The 13,869-nt window shown below is 43.7% G+C and overlaps 1 pseudogene; it reads right to left on the bottom strand.

Annotated features, from left to right (window-relative positions):
• Positions 1-13,054: 13,054 nt before the first annotated feature.
• On the bottom strand, positions 13,055-13,535 carry LOC130855962 (S-phase kinase-associated protein 1-like; annotated as a pseudogene).
• Positions 13,536-13,869: the final 334 nt, after the last annotated feature.

Consider the following 13,869-nt stretch of genomic DNA (forward strand, 5'->3'; position numbering starts at 1 on the left):
TAAAATTTTGACCAGAAGTCAAATACATGAATATTTTGTGTCATGTTTAGAAATATCTTTCCCCTCCAGGGTTATAGAATACATATTTTCTTCTAGTGTTTTTATAGTCTTATTTTTATATTGAAATCTTTTATTCAACTTGAACTTTATTTTCACTGATGTGTGATGTAAAGTTCCATCTGTATTCTCTTCTGAATGGGTAACCAACTTCTCCAATGTTATTAGAGTTTTTGTGCCCGTATTCCTATTGAGGTTCTTTGGTACTTCCTGTTAGTATGCTCCTTTGTCAGATATACTAAGAGGATTGTGCGAGCCTTGAAAAAATGAATGGGGAGGGTTTTTATGGAAAAAGCAAAAGAAAATATGCTCTGGAACGGAGTGATATGATGGAAATGTCTCATGCCTCTCCTCTGCTTAAAATCCTTCAGTGAAATTCCCGTGTTCTCAAGAAAAGCCACACTTTCCTGGCTGGGCTTCAAGGCTCTTTATCTCTGGCCCCCTTTTGTCTGAAGCTTCAGGTCTTTCTGCACCCTGCCTTGCCCCCCGCTTCCACCAGCGTAGTAAGCATTTGAGGGTCAGGGTTTTTGTGCTGTCTTGCTTTCTGCGGTCCCTCCAGACCATGCCTGGCATATCGTAGGTGCCAGTGAATATTTGTTGCAGGAAAAACTTCAATTCCTGGAAAAAAAAATAGTCTGTCCTCCAGGCTTCTACTTGAGCTCTTCTCTCTCCTTGGCATCTTCTCCTCATACTCTGCACTTAGATAAACCTACGTGTCCTTTAGGACTCAATTCAGAATACCTGCTCTGCGGAAACCCTCTCAAGCCTGGGTTAGGTCCCCACAGAACAGGTCTATTGTGGTGTTGATCGTGCTGCTGTTATTAAGTGTTCCCCTGTGTCACGGGAAGCTGAGAGGGACTTCCTGTCTAGAGCTGGGCTTGAAAGGGATGCTCTTTCTTTCACAGCGCTAGGAGAGCTGCCAGCAGTTGGGCCTAATAACCACTGCAGGGCTTGCTGAGGGACTGGTGACTGGAAATGCAATCACCAGGCACATGTTTGAGGTACCCAATGGTCTGGAAGGGCAGAGGGCACTCACTTTTAGACTCACAGGTTGTCAGCAGTGGAAAGTGCTGTGGCTCTGCCCATCTTTCCCCAAGGTTGCTCTCTTCCCTCCCCAGGCCTAGTGTAGATGCAGCTCCCAGGAGCCCCAGCCCGGAGAGTGGAGGCCTGGGCAGGGACGGGAGCCTGGAACCCATTCCCCAGAAGGAACGCCGCTGATGCAGTGGGTTAGGACTGGGTCCAGGCCGGGGCCTCCCCGAGCAGGGGAAAGGAGACCTGGAGAGAGATGACGGTGTGGCTTGAAGCTGCTTGCTGGTGTCCCGGGCAGGAGGAGTGCCTGCTGGGCAGCGGGACTCCAGCAGGAAGCAGCTGTGGGGGGTACCTTGGGGGGCTGAGAGGGGGTCTGAGAGAGCGTCAGGAGGGCCTGCAGTGCAGAGGCCCCCCGTCTGGAAGGGCATGCTCCGTGAGACATGGAGTGTCAGTTACAGGAGATGCTTCTCTCTCTTCATCCCCCGCATCCCAGCACGTAGGCGGGAGAGAGAGCAGGTGCTCCAGAAGCTGACCTTACACCGTCTACTCCACCACCCGGGGGGAGAAGAGACACCATTTATGTTGGAGTTGTAAAATGGAATTTTAATAGCTGAAATGAGCAGAGAACTATAAGATCTGCCTGAGATGTTGTGACGGGAAAGAGCAATGCAGTGTAACACAACGAGGGAGAGTATTCGGAAAAAAAAGAAACCCACGTCACTCGTCTTTGTACCCTGGTTGGCCTCACACTTGTGTCCATCTCGCTTGGGTCTGTAAGCTTCCGGAGGGCGAGACCTTGTAGCCCTAGGACCTACTACATAGTCAGGATCCGGTAAATATGTGTTGCATGAGTGGATCAATAAATGCATGAATGAATATAGCAACATGAGTACGAAAAGTCCGTAATCCCATATAGAGGATTATTTTCCATAATGATACACTAAAGCTTATCGAGGGATGAATTAGTCCGGGTCCAATCAAGAGAGAGAAACCGTACGACAGTTTGAACAGGGAGACTTTACTATAAGGAATTATCCGTAGCACAGAGGCTCGTGGAATGAGGGACTGAGTGGTAAGAAGTAAAGAGATCTCGGAACAATATCGGACTAGAAATTACAAGCAGCAGCCCCCAGCCCCAGGGCTGCGGTCCCGTGCCTGAGGAAGACCGCCCCCCTCCCCGCCCCCCCGCCACGCCCAGGCCTGAGGTCCCGTGCCTGAGGAAGACTGCCCCCTCCCCGCCCCCCGCCACGCCCAGGCCTGAGCTCTGGACCTTGCTGGCGAGGGTTGTGGCTGTGGCCCACTGGCCTGTTGAGAGGTTGCTGCGGGGCCTGCCTGGTGGACCTGCTGGCAATCTGCCCCCCAGGTGCCAGGGAAGGCTGCTCCGGGGAGCGTCACAGAAGGCACACAGCTCGAGAACCACCTTGGGGGTACGGGGGGGAGCCGGCTGCTGCGTGCTGCAGGCCGCCGTTCACTGTAGGAGCTGGGTGCTGGGGGAATCGATTGTAGTGCAGGAGCTAGAGGTTGGACGAGCTGGCCCTGCAGCAGGAGCCTCACCAGAACCGGGAAGCAAAACTCCTTCCTCCCGCCATCTCTCCAGTGCCCTCCACGGACAAAACTTAATATCCAGCCAGCAGGCAAAGGAAAAAGATTGCAAGGGCCCAGATTCGCTTTCACAAAGCAGGAAGGGAAGAGTGAATTTTGCTCTGAGAGGCAATAAATTGATAAAATATATGTATGTATCCCCTCTTGTACTTTTTATCAATGTCACATATGTACATTTTGCTGGCTTGCCCTCTGAAGCAGAAGCTTGTGAACATTACCTATTTTTTGCCGTTGAGATCATTTACAGTACTTTTTTTGCAAGGTCTACACTTCCTGATTTCCTAAATTCTAAAGGCAACTTTCTCTTATCTTTATTCCCCCAGCCCCTCCAATGTTTTTGTAAGCTTCTAATCTCCAGTATTAAATCCCTTCCTGTTCAAAATACCTAGAGTGATTTCCCTTTTCCTGAATGAAATCATTACTGACAAATGCATAACTTTACTTTTGTTAATTACTTAAGACTGTGGCCAGGAATGTACATTTTGAGGCAGTAGTTAAGTTCTGTAGTTACATTTAAAATTTTGTATCTTTCTGTTAAGGTCAGGCTATCAGCCATCTCTTTTCCTGCCTTGAAAAACACTTCCCCTTCCCATCCTCTTCCTGTAGACTGAGAAAATCGTACAGTTCACTGAGCTCTTTTGAAACACAGTATAATTTCCAAAGCATGCTCCCATGTTATCTCATTTGACCCTCAAACCAGCCCTCTGACAGAGGCAGGAAGGCAGGAAGGCAGGAATTCATGTGTCCATCCATCCTGTTGACTGGAAAAACAAACAAACAAAAGCACAATGTGAGATGTTGTGAGTTAAGTTTTATTTGGGGCAAAATGAGGGCTATAGCCCAGGAGACAGTGTCTCAGATAGCTCTGGGGAACTGCCCCAGAGAGGTAGCGGGTGAGGTCGGTGTTACACATGATTTAGGTGAAGGGGGTACGTGCGCTCAAGCACACATCTTGGCAGAAGGTTGCTGCTGGTCACGAGGAGCAGATGTCTCTGTTAATGATTTTGGTACTTTTCTAGATATGAGAAGATGCAAGAACTGGGCTCATAAAATCTTCCCCTGAAAATATCTAACTCTCTGAAGGCCTGTTCTGCCAGTTTTCCCAGAGCACAGCGGGCCTCACTCCCGATCTCCACTCTGAACTCCTTTCAGGGGGTGCTGAAGGTCAGTGACGACAATGGCTCATGATTTAATCCTTGTAGAGGTAGATGGCAAGTGCCAATTTGTAGTTGGCAGTCTGTTTATCTGTTCAATAAATACGGAGCACCACGTGTGTACCAACTCCTATGCTCAGTGCTGGGATTATGGAAGTAAAAGAACACAGCTTTGCCCTCCAGCGTGCACAGTCTAAGGAGCAAGTAGACAGACGAGTATGACACGGAAAGTGGTGAGGTAGGTGGATTCTGGAAGCCTATAGAACAAAGAAACTACCTCCGTTTCCATCTTCAACTACAAAAGAACACTCGTAATACACTGGAAGGTCCGTGGTTTGATGCTATCTTAATTTTTTCTGGAGGTCTTCTCTGACCCCCCCCTCAAGTACATTTTTAGTGGTGTTTATAGACTTAGGCAAAGTTGAGCTTAGAGGACACTGAGCTTTATTTGTAAAGCTTTTGGGTTGGTTAAATAAAGGCGGGAAATCTCATGTAACTCTCACAATCAACCTGTTATCTGGGCATTGTGACCCCCATAATATAGTTGGATAAACTGAGGCTCCAGAGAGATGAAACTTGCTCAGTGGCACACAGCAAGGGCTAAGTGGTAAGGCCTGGTTAGAACCTGGCCTGTTTCTACAGGCTTTGAAGACGTGTTCTACGATGCTACAGTATCTCTTAGATGGTGCAAAGCTTTGCTTTTTTTTTGAAACAGGAACTTTGAAACAGGCAGATAAATGACAAGTGACTGGTTTTCTGGTCTTACTTTTTGGTCTCACATTGTCCCTCCTTTTCTTATTTCTGGCATGGTTACTTGCGCTTGGCTTCTCATCTGTCTACATGGAGGTGGCAGAAAAGAGGTTACTCCATTCTCCAGGTCTGACTCAGCTGAGCTGAGACACTTCTTTGTCAGCCTGTAGTGCCTGGCCTCGTGGCCTGCTAAATAACTTTCTACTTAGGATCCTCTCTGTGGCAGAATTAAAAAAGCTCTGAGCTTGCCTTGAAATATACACCTGTAGAAATGTAGAAATGCATTGAGATACTTGCTATGATGTGAAAAGGAATTGGGCATAAATTAGCCTTTGCTGGCTTATGAGAAAAGGAAAACACTTGAGAACAGAATACACTGTTTTTTGAATCTAGTGAAACACACAGAGAGGGTTATGCTTTCTGAACCAGGCTTTCTCCTTGGTGTCAAGTAGCTACCAAATGCATTCCTTTTCAACAAAGTTGCTAAGGAAAGACAAGAACAACACTGCCCCCCCCACCCCGCCCACTGGATGTAAAGTCTGCAGAATGGAATTTTGCCTAAGCAGCCTTGCTGTCTAAGCTTTCATACAATCAGTAATGCTGGCTTCTTCGAGGCCTCATTTTAATCTTCATGGATTTCTGAAAACTGAAGCTTTGCCCAGGCTGAGACAAGCCACTCTCCCCTTTCACACGTTAATTTATTTCTTATTTTGGGTGACTGTTTCCAAACATAGACCGCTTTCTGTACTGCTTGTCCTCATACAAGGGTTTATAATTCTCTCCTAGAGGGTTCTACATGAAAATGTCCATATGTTGTAGATTTAGAAAAAAAAATATTTGGAGCATTGAGATGAAAATGAGTTATAGCCAAGTCCTTGTGCAGTCTGAGAATCCCACTTTTAAAATGTAACTGAGAGGCAGCAGTCAGAGTGGCTAAAAGGGTGCGCCCTGCTGTTAAGCAGACTTGAGTCTGAATCTTATTTTCGTTAATTATTTTTTTATTAATCTTTCCCGAGTTACTTTTCTTCCCAGATACATAGTTTCATTGTCTGAAGAAAGAATATAAGCGGTGTCTCCTGCTGAGCTGGTTTACCACAGGGTAAACATTATTTTACAAATTAAATGGCTTTGAGCACCTTACCCCCACTCCCTGTGAAAAGTGTCCGGTTTGCCTTTCTGGGTTGAGTCTTCATTCTTCTCCTCCCTGCTCTGCCCTGCAAGGCTGATCCGCATGAACTTTAAGGACTCCAGGCTTTGGTTGGGATCAGCCGATGGAAGTGTCAGGGAGATTTGCTGGGTGAAGTGAGCTCAGGCTGTTTTTTTCTGTCCTTCTCTCTGAATTCTGATAGCTGCTTTTCTTTAGGGGTAGTGAAGGCAAATGTCCCCAGCTAATCTAGGCTACTTCACCTGTCTAGGTTTCCCTTAAACTCACCTCCATCTTTGTAAACGGTGCCTGTGTTGAACTCTGCTCCGGTATCCCATTTGAAGGGCTGTCAGTTTCCTGCTGGGAGCCTGACTGATAGGCTCTCCCCCTGCAGTTACTTAAGGACGCCAGGAGAATGCTTTCTCAGTTCCTGATGGGAGTCCTGCTTGGTTTTGCTCACTTTGAGCTGTTGCTGCCACTAGGTGTTGCTGCTGAAATGGGCCTCGTGCCTTCCTTCTGGAATGAACCCCATCGATCCATTTCTGGTGTCTGCTCATCTGGAGCCTGACGTGATCACAGCCCGTGCCTGTGGAGCAGCCAAGGAAGGGAGAACAAAACGCTGCCTCGGGACGAGACCAGCCGTAGCCATTCTACCTGCCTTGGTCTTTGGCCCCTGGGCATCCAGTGCACATCAGTGACGCAGGCCTGACCTCGCCCAGCTACTCAGCTCATGGAGTTCTCTCTCTCACACACCTAGACGTCTCTCCCAGCATACGTCTGCAGGGTGGGGTGGCTCTGTAGCGTGTGGCCTTTCTATTTCTCACACATGCTTTGTGAGAAATTCTTTACATGTCCCATGGAGTCCATGGTTAGAACTGTGATGTAGTACAATTGGTTTCCTTTGTTTCACACATTTAAAAACATAATTCTAAGATGTTGTTGGCAGACTTCACAAGACTGCCAAAAGGGGCCATGGCACCAAAAAATGTCACCTCTCTAGCAGGCAGCATCCCCACCTGGTGACAAACACATCTTTCTGGGGATACGACATGGGTATATTAATACTCACTCTGCAGGGTGGTTCAATGAGAATAAATAGAAAGCACTCGGTTTCCACGTGCTCACCGTGGCAGGTGCTATGCTGTTACCTAGTATCATAAAAATCATAAATACCTTAGGTTCTCCCTCTTCTTCAAAGTGATAATCTCCTTCAAATGTCAGAAAATGAGAAGAAAGATCCTTCTCCTCCTCTAGTTTTCCCAACCTCCCCGTCCCCACCTGCACGGATACACACTAGCTACGGCGTTCCTCTGTTTCCAGGAGTGGAGTGATGCTTCGGTTGTCTCTCCTTTCTCAATCCTCAGCCCCCACCCTTGCCCCACCTTCCAAGACTCAAGTGCACATCTGCCACAAACCACATTAGAAAGACAGCTGCCCACGGTAACGGGTTTACAAGTTAATCTTGCTGTCATGGGTTGGTGTCTGCTTTGTCCTAGGCCTAGTGCTTATCGTGAGATGAAACACCTGATCTAGATTTAATTATTGCACTATTTCATCCAGCTGGATTAAGCTAACATGGGATGCATTGTATTTCTGGCTTGTTACTTCAAGCCAGAATGGTATTCGAAAAGGTTGATGAAATATACTTGGAAGAAAATTAGTCAGTAGTTTAGGAGAGATGATGACAAGTTAATAAAAGGAGACAGAGAGAGCAGAGGAAACTGATTTCAGTTTGAGTTAGACAAGGGATAGAAAAAACACATTTCGAACCTTGAGTATGTTTGTCTGCTTAGAATTTTTAATGTTGTTTTTATAGTAATTCTTTTGAGTTTTATTTCTTAGAAGTTGAAGGATGGATTGAGTGATGTATTATGAATCAAGAGAATGTAAACTGAGTATTGTTTGGACAGTTGATACTTAAGAAGCTGATATTTGTTGTTTTAAACTTTGTCTGAAACACATTTTTGCAATTGAATAAGATGCTTGTGTGGATTGGTGGGAAAATATTTGGAAAGTGTTTTGTTCTTAGAGCAAAGCCTTTTATTGGTGGAGGGAGTAGCATTAATGTTCCTTTGTGTTAGATTTTAGTTTGGACCCATCATTTTAATATTGACCTCAGAATCCATCATGCTAGAGTCTCGAGTAGCTTTTATATTAGGAATATTGGGATTAATGAACTTTCAACAAGCGGGGCAGCATTCAGAGACGAGGCTGTACCTCTTGGCCCTTCAGAATCTCGGCAGCCCTGAGTGCACGCATTCGAAGAATTTCCAGCCTTCAGTGACAGTTTTCGTGCCACACTTACAGCTCCGAAGTGTGGGGCACACGTGTGGACTTTGGATTTAACACACTTGGGTGCAGATGCTGGTTCTGCCACTTACTAGCTGTGTGATCTGAGGTTTACTTGACCTCCTTGAGCCTCATTTGCAATAGGGGATAATGGCACCCTTGAAACCTTGTTTTAAGGATTAGAATTAGTGAAAGTCATGCTCTTTGTGTGATGCAGGCACAGAGTCAGCACTAGATGTACGGTAGAAGTCATGAAGATTATCTTTATCTTCTATTTCTCTACAATTTTTTTTTTTTAATGTTTAAATGTTCTGTCTCTGAAAGACACAAACACTGTAACTACCAGAATTTAGGTACACAGCTGGCACAGAAGGAATAACTGTTGGATTACGTTGGATGAATTCCTTCCATTTTCGGGTGACCTCCGGCATCCCATCTGATGTCAACTTCTTTTTGTTAAAAAAATCTTTGTTGGAGTATAGTTGATTTACACTGTCATGTTAGTTTCAGGTGTATAGCAAAGTGAATCAGTTATACATAGACATATATCCACTCTTTTAGATTCTTTTCCCATATAGGTTATTACAGAGCATTGAGTTGAATTCCCTGTGCTAAAGACCTGTATGGTAGATCTTTGTTAGTTATCTGTTTTATATTATATATAGTAGGGTGTGTATGTCAGTTTCAACCTCCCAATTTATACCTCCCCCCTTACCCACTGGTAACCATCAGTTTGTTTTCTACATCTGTGACTCTATTTCTGTTTTGTAGATAAGTTCATTTTAGCGTCAACTTCTCCGAGTCTACGAGTGACCCTTATGGACAAGTGGTGTCGCTGCTGCGAGCGGGAGTGTTGTGTGTGCAGCCATGTTTATGGATAAAGATCTGTCTGCAAGTATTTAGGGGAGAGGAGGTGGGGCAGCCGTGGACAGGGCGGGGTTGTCATTCAGGAGAGTGGGCACTCCTCTCCGTGACTCTGACACTGTCCCTCTGAGCAGGACCTGAGGAGGCTGCTGGGAGAGGCCGGGGAAGGTAATTTGAAGGCTCTTCTGCCTCTGTACAGAAAATGTACTTCACAAAGGGAGTAGATTTGTTCCTTTTTTTTTTTTAATTGAAGTATAGTTGACTTACAGTAGTATATCAGTTTCAGGTGTACAGCATAGTGACTTGATATTTTTACATGTTATGCCCCATACAAAGTTATTACAGCTTTGTTGAGTATATTCTCTGTGCTGAACATTATATCCTCGTGACTTATTTATTTTATAACTGGCAGTTTGTACCTCCTCAACTATTTCACCCATCCTCCCACCCCCTTTCCCTGGTAACTACTAGTTCACTGTCTACAAGTCTGTTTTTGTTTTGTTATATTTGTTTCATTTTTTTAGATTCTGCATATAAGTGAAAACATACAGTGTCTTTCTCTGACATTTCACTTAGCATAATATCCTCTAGGTTCATCCATGTTGTCACAAATAGCAAGATTTAATTCTTTTTTTTTTATAGTTGAGTAATATGCATTATATAGGTTATATATGTTATATATGTGAGTAATATTCCATTATATATGTATATATATTCCATTTCACATTATATATACATATACACTATATATATGTGTATATACATATATATTGGAATATGTATGTATATATCATATCTTCTTTATCCATTTATCTATTGATGGACACAGGTTACTTCCATATGTTGTCTATTGTAAATAATGCTGCAATGAACAGTAAGGTGTATATATCTTTTCAAATTAGTGTTTTCATTTCCTTTGAATAAATACCCAAAAGTGGAAATGCTGAATTGTGTGGTGGTTCTATTTTTAATTTTTCTGAGTAATCTCCATACTGTTTTCCACAGTGGCTGCACCAATTTACATTCCCACCAACAGTGTACGAGGGCTCCTTTGTCTCCACATCCTCAATAGCCCTTGTTATCTGCAGTCTTTTTGCTGATAGCCATTCTGACAGGTGTGAGGTGATATCTCATTGTGGTTTGGATTGGCATTTCTCTAATAATTAGTGATGTTGAGTGTCCTTCATATGCCTATTGGCCATTTGTATGTTTTCTTTGGAAAAATATCTATTCAGATCCTCTGCCCGTTTTTTAATCAGGTCAGGTTTTTCTGGTGTTGAGCTGTCTGAGTTCTTGTATATTTTGGATATTGACCCCTTATTGAATACATTGTTTGAAAATATTTTCTCCCATTCAGTAGGTTGTCTTTTCATTTTATTGATAGTTTCCTTTGCAATACAAAAGCTTTTTAGTTTGATGTAGTCCCATTTGTTTATTTCTGTTTTTGTTTCCCTTGCCTGAGGAGACAGATCCAAAAAAATATTGCTTAAACTGAATCAAAGAGCATGCTGCCTATGTTTTCTTCTAAAAGTTTTATTGTTTCAGGTCTTACATTTAAGTCTTTAATTGCTTTTGAGTTTATTTTTGTATGTGGTGTGGTGAAGTAATCCAGTTTTGTTGTTTTGCATGTAGCTATCCAGTTTCCCCAATGCCATTTATTGAAGAGGCTACCTTCCCCCATTGTATAGTCTTGCCTCCCTTGTCATGAATTCATTGGCCATACAAGCATGGGTTTATTTCTGGGCTCTCTGTTCCATTCCATTGATCTATGTGTCTGTGTTTGTGCCAGTACCATACTGTTTTGATTACTGTAGCTTTGTAGCATAGTCTGAAGTTAGGGGACATGATATCTCCAGCTCTGTCCTTTCTCAAGATTGCCTTGGCTATTCGGAGTGTATTTTTCATTTCAGTTATTGTATTTTTCAGCTCTGACTAGTTCTTTTCTATATTTTCTAATACTTTCTTGAAGTTTTCACTGTGTTGCTCCATTCTTCTGCTGGGTTTGGTGAGCATTTTTTATTACTGTTGCTTTGAACACTATCATTTACTTACATCCATTTCATTAGGATTTTCTCCTGGCGTTTTATATTGTTCTTTCATTTGGAACAAATTACTTTAAAAAAAAAAACCACAACTTTTTATTGGAGTATAGTTGATTTACAATGTTGTGTTAGTTTCAGGTGTACAGCAAAGTGAATCAGTTATACGTATACATATATCCACTCTTTTTTAGATTATTTTCCCATATAGGCCATTACAGAGTACTGAGTAGAGTTCCCTGTGCTATACAGTAGGTCCTTATTAGTTATCTATTATATGTATAGTGCTATGTATGTGCCAATTCCAATCTCCAGATTTACCCCCCCCCCCCCATCCCCTGGTAGCCATGTTTGTTTTCTACATCTGTGACTCTACTTCTGGAACAAATTATCTTGTCATCTCATTTTGCTTGATTTTCTGTGTTTGTTTCTGTAAGTTGGATGAAACAGCTACCTCTCCCCTTCTGGAAGGCATGGCCTTGAGTAGGCCGTCCCTGTGCAGACTGCGTGTGCCTGGTGGGAGGGCCGGATCTGGAGCTGGGTGTGGGCTGGGGTTTTTCCCAAGTCAGGCTGCGGGCTGCTGCCTTGTCAGGAGGGCTGCAGCTTGATCTGGGCATGGGTTGGGGGCTTCTGAGGCAGTCTTGGCAGGATGGCTAGAGGCTAGAGCTCCAGGCACTTTTCAATCTACTGCTTTGTGCCAGCGAGTTTGTGTGTGACCCTTTGAACCCCTTTAAGAGTGGAATCTCGGTTTCCTACAGCCCTCAGGCTCTCCTGGATGTAAACCTGCTGGTTTTCAAAGCCAGTTATGGGGGTTCATCTTCCTGGTGCTGGACCCTGGGCCTGGGATGCCCAGTGTGGAGCCCAAACCCCTCACTCCTCAGGGGGGCCCTCTGAGTTTGTGATACCCCCTCCTGTTTGTGGATTGCTGTGCTGGGGGCATGGGTCCTGACTAGATTTTGTTTCTGCCCCTCCTTCCCGTCTCCGTGTGGTTTATTCTTTTTTTAATTAATTAATTAATTAATTGGCTGTATTGGGTCTTTGTTGCTAGGCTTTCTCTAGTTGCAGAGAGCGCGGGCTACTCTTTGTTGTGGTGCACGGGCTGCTCATTGTGGTGGCTTCTCTTGTTGTGGAGGAAGGCTCTAGGCTCTTGGACTTCAGTAGTTGTGGCACGTGGGCCCAATAGTTGTGGCTCATGGGCTCTAGAGCTCAGGCTCAGTAGTTGTGGTGCACGAGCTGAGTAGCTCCATGGCTTGTGGGATCTTCCCAGACCAGGGCTCGAACCCGTGTCCCCTGCATTGGCAGGCAGATTCTTAACCACTGTGCCACCATGGAAACCTGACAATGTGGTTTATTCTTAATATCCCTATAAGGGCTGTCCTGCTAGTCTTCAGACCATTCTTGGAGAGACTTATACTTGTAGCTGTGGTTTTGGTGTGTCCACGGGAAGAGGTACGCTTAGGATCTTCATATGTATTATAAATAATTTTATGCCATTAAATTTGAAATTTGAAATGATTACATACTAAAATAAAATAAAACTTACCAAACGAATCCAATAAGAACTAAAAACCCTATAAACCTATTTTTTAAAAAGAACTTCTTGTGAAGAAATATCAGGCCCTAAAACTTTTTGACAAATGTTTTTACATTTCAAGGAATAGATGATTGGAATTTTACACAAAATCTTCCAGAAAGAAGAAAAAGAGGGAATTCTCCACAACTCATTTTTAGAGACTGGCATAACCTTTATTTTTTATTTTCTTTGGCAAGTTGTCTTATTTACAATGCCAACTTTCAAAAGTCACTAAATTAAAGTTAACTGGACAATAAACTAGGCAGAAATTGCTTTACGAAAAGAAGGAAAGCCCAAAATACCTCTTTCTATAGAGAATCCACAGTTCAATTTTATCCAGAGCAAAGAAAAAAGAAACTTTTGATCATACTAGAAGAAACTCAGCTGTAGGTTTGAAATCTGTACTGAAACTGCACATGCAATGAGGACAGTATTCTGCTAATACAATTGATTTGCTGCTGCATTTGCCAACTGTTTTTCTAATAGTAACAATTATAAACAGAGCAGTGCCACTAGTATTTGGAACAATCCTTACAGCATCAGGCACAAAATTTCACTTCTCCTCACACCACTGGTTCTCTTGGGGTACCTGGTCCTCCTCTTCTTCAGGAAAACCATTTTTCATGTTGAATATCTTTCAGATCTCCTCAGGAGTTTTCCCCCTGATCCTATTGTCAGCAGTCTTGCAAGCAAACCTTTGATGTCTACATAGTTTGCAGCCAGGATCAGCTCAAAAAGTGTTCCTTGGTCAACTTTCAGGAATTCTTGACCCCAAGCAGGGGTATCCTCTGTGCCGTTTTCTTTGTCCTCACCATCCTGAGGAGGGGGAGGGCATGCCTGTGGTGGGTGCACCACTGAATGACCTTCTTAATATTGCCTTATATAACATTCAGCAAAGCAACTGCATCATCATCTCCATTATCATCCGTTCCCAAACCTTTCTACGTGGTCTTCATAGACACAGACTGTTCAGCAACTTCCACACCAACTTCGAATATCTCTCCATCGGAACTCTGCAACTTAATTGAAGTCATGGTGTTAGGTCTCAAGGAGATGGTGGGCCAGAGGCTGATGAGAGCAGGGCGGCGTCTGCAAACAGAAGAACAGAAAGGTGGAGAACAAGGCCAACACCCGTTCTGTTTCATTCTTGACATGATGAATCTGTGCCTGCTTTCTCCTTGGCTAGGCTTGACAGACACTTGTCTCTTTTAGTATCTTTCCAAAGAACTGATTTTTAGCTTTGTTGGTTCTCTCTCTTTATACATCTTTCCTTTAGTTTTTCATTGGAGTATAGTTGATTTACAATGTTGTATTAGTTTCAGGTGTACAGCAAAGTGAACCTGTTATACATATACATACAGCCACTCT

This window comes from Hippopotamus amphibius, chromosome 6 (assembly GCF_030028045.1).
Source record: "Hippopotamus amphibius kiboko isolate mHipAmp2 chromosome 6, mHipAmp2.hap2, whole genome shotgun sequence".
NCBI lineage: Eukaryota > Metazoa > Chordata > Mammalia > Artiodactyla > Hippopotamidae > Hippopotamus > Hippopotamus amphibius.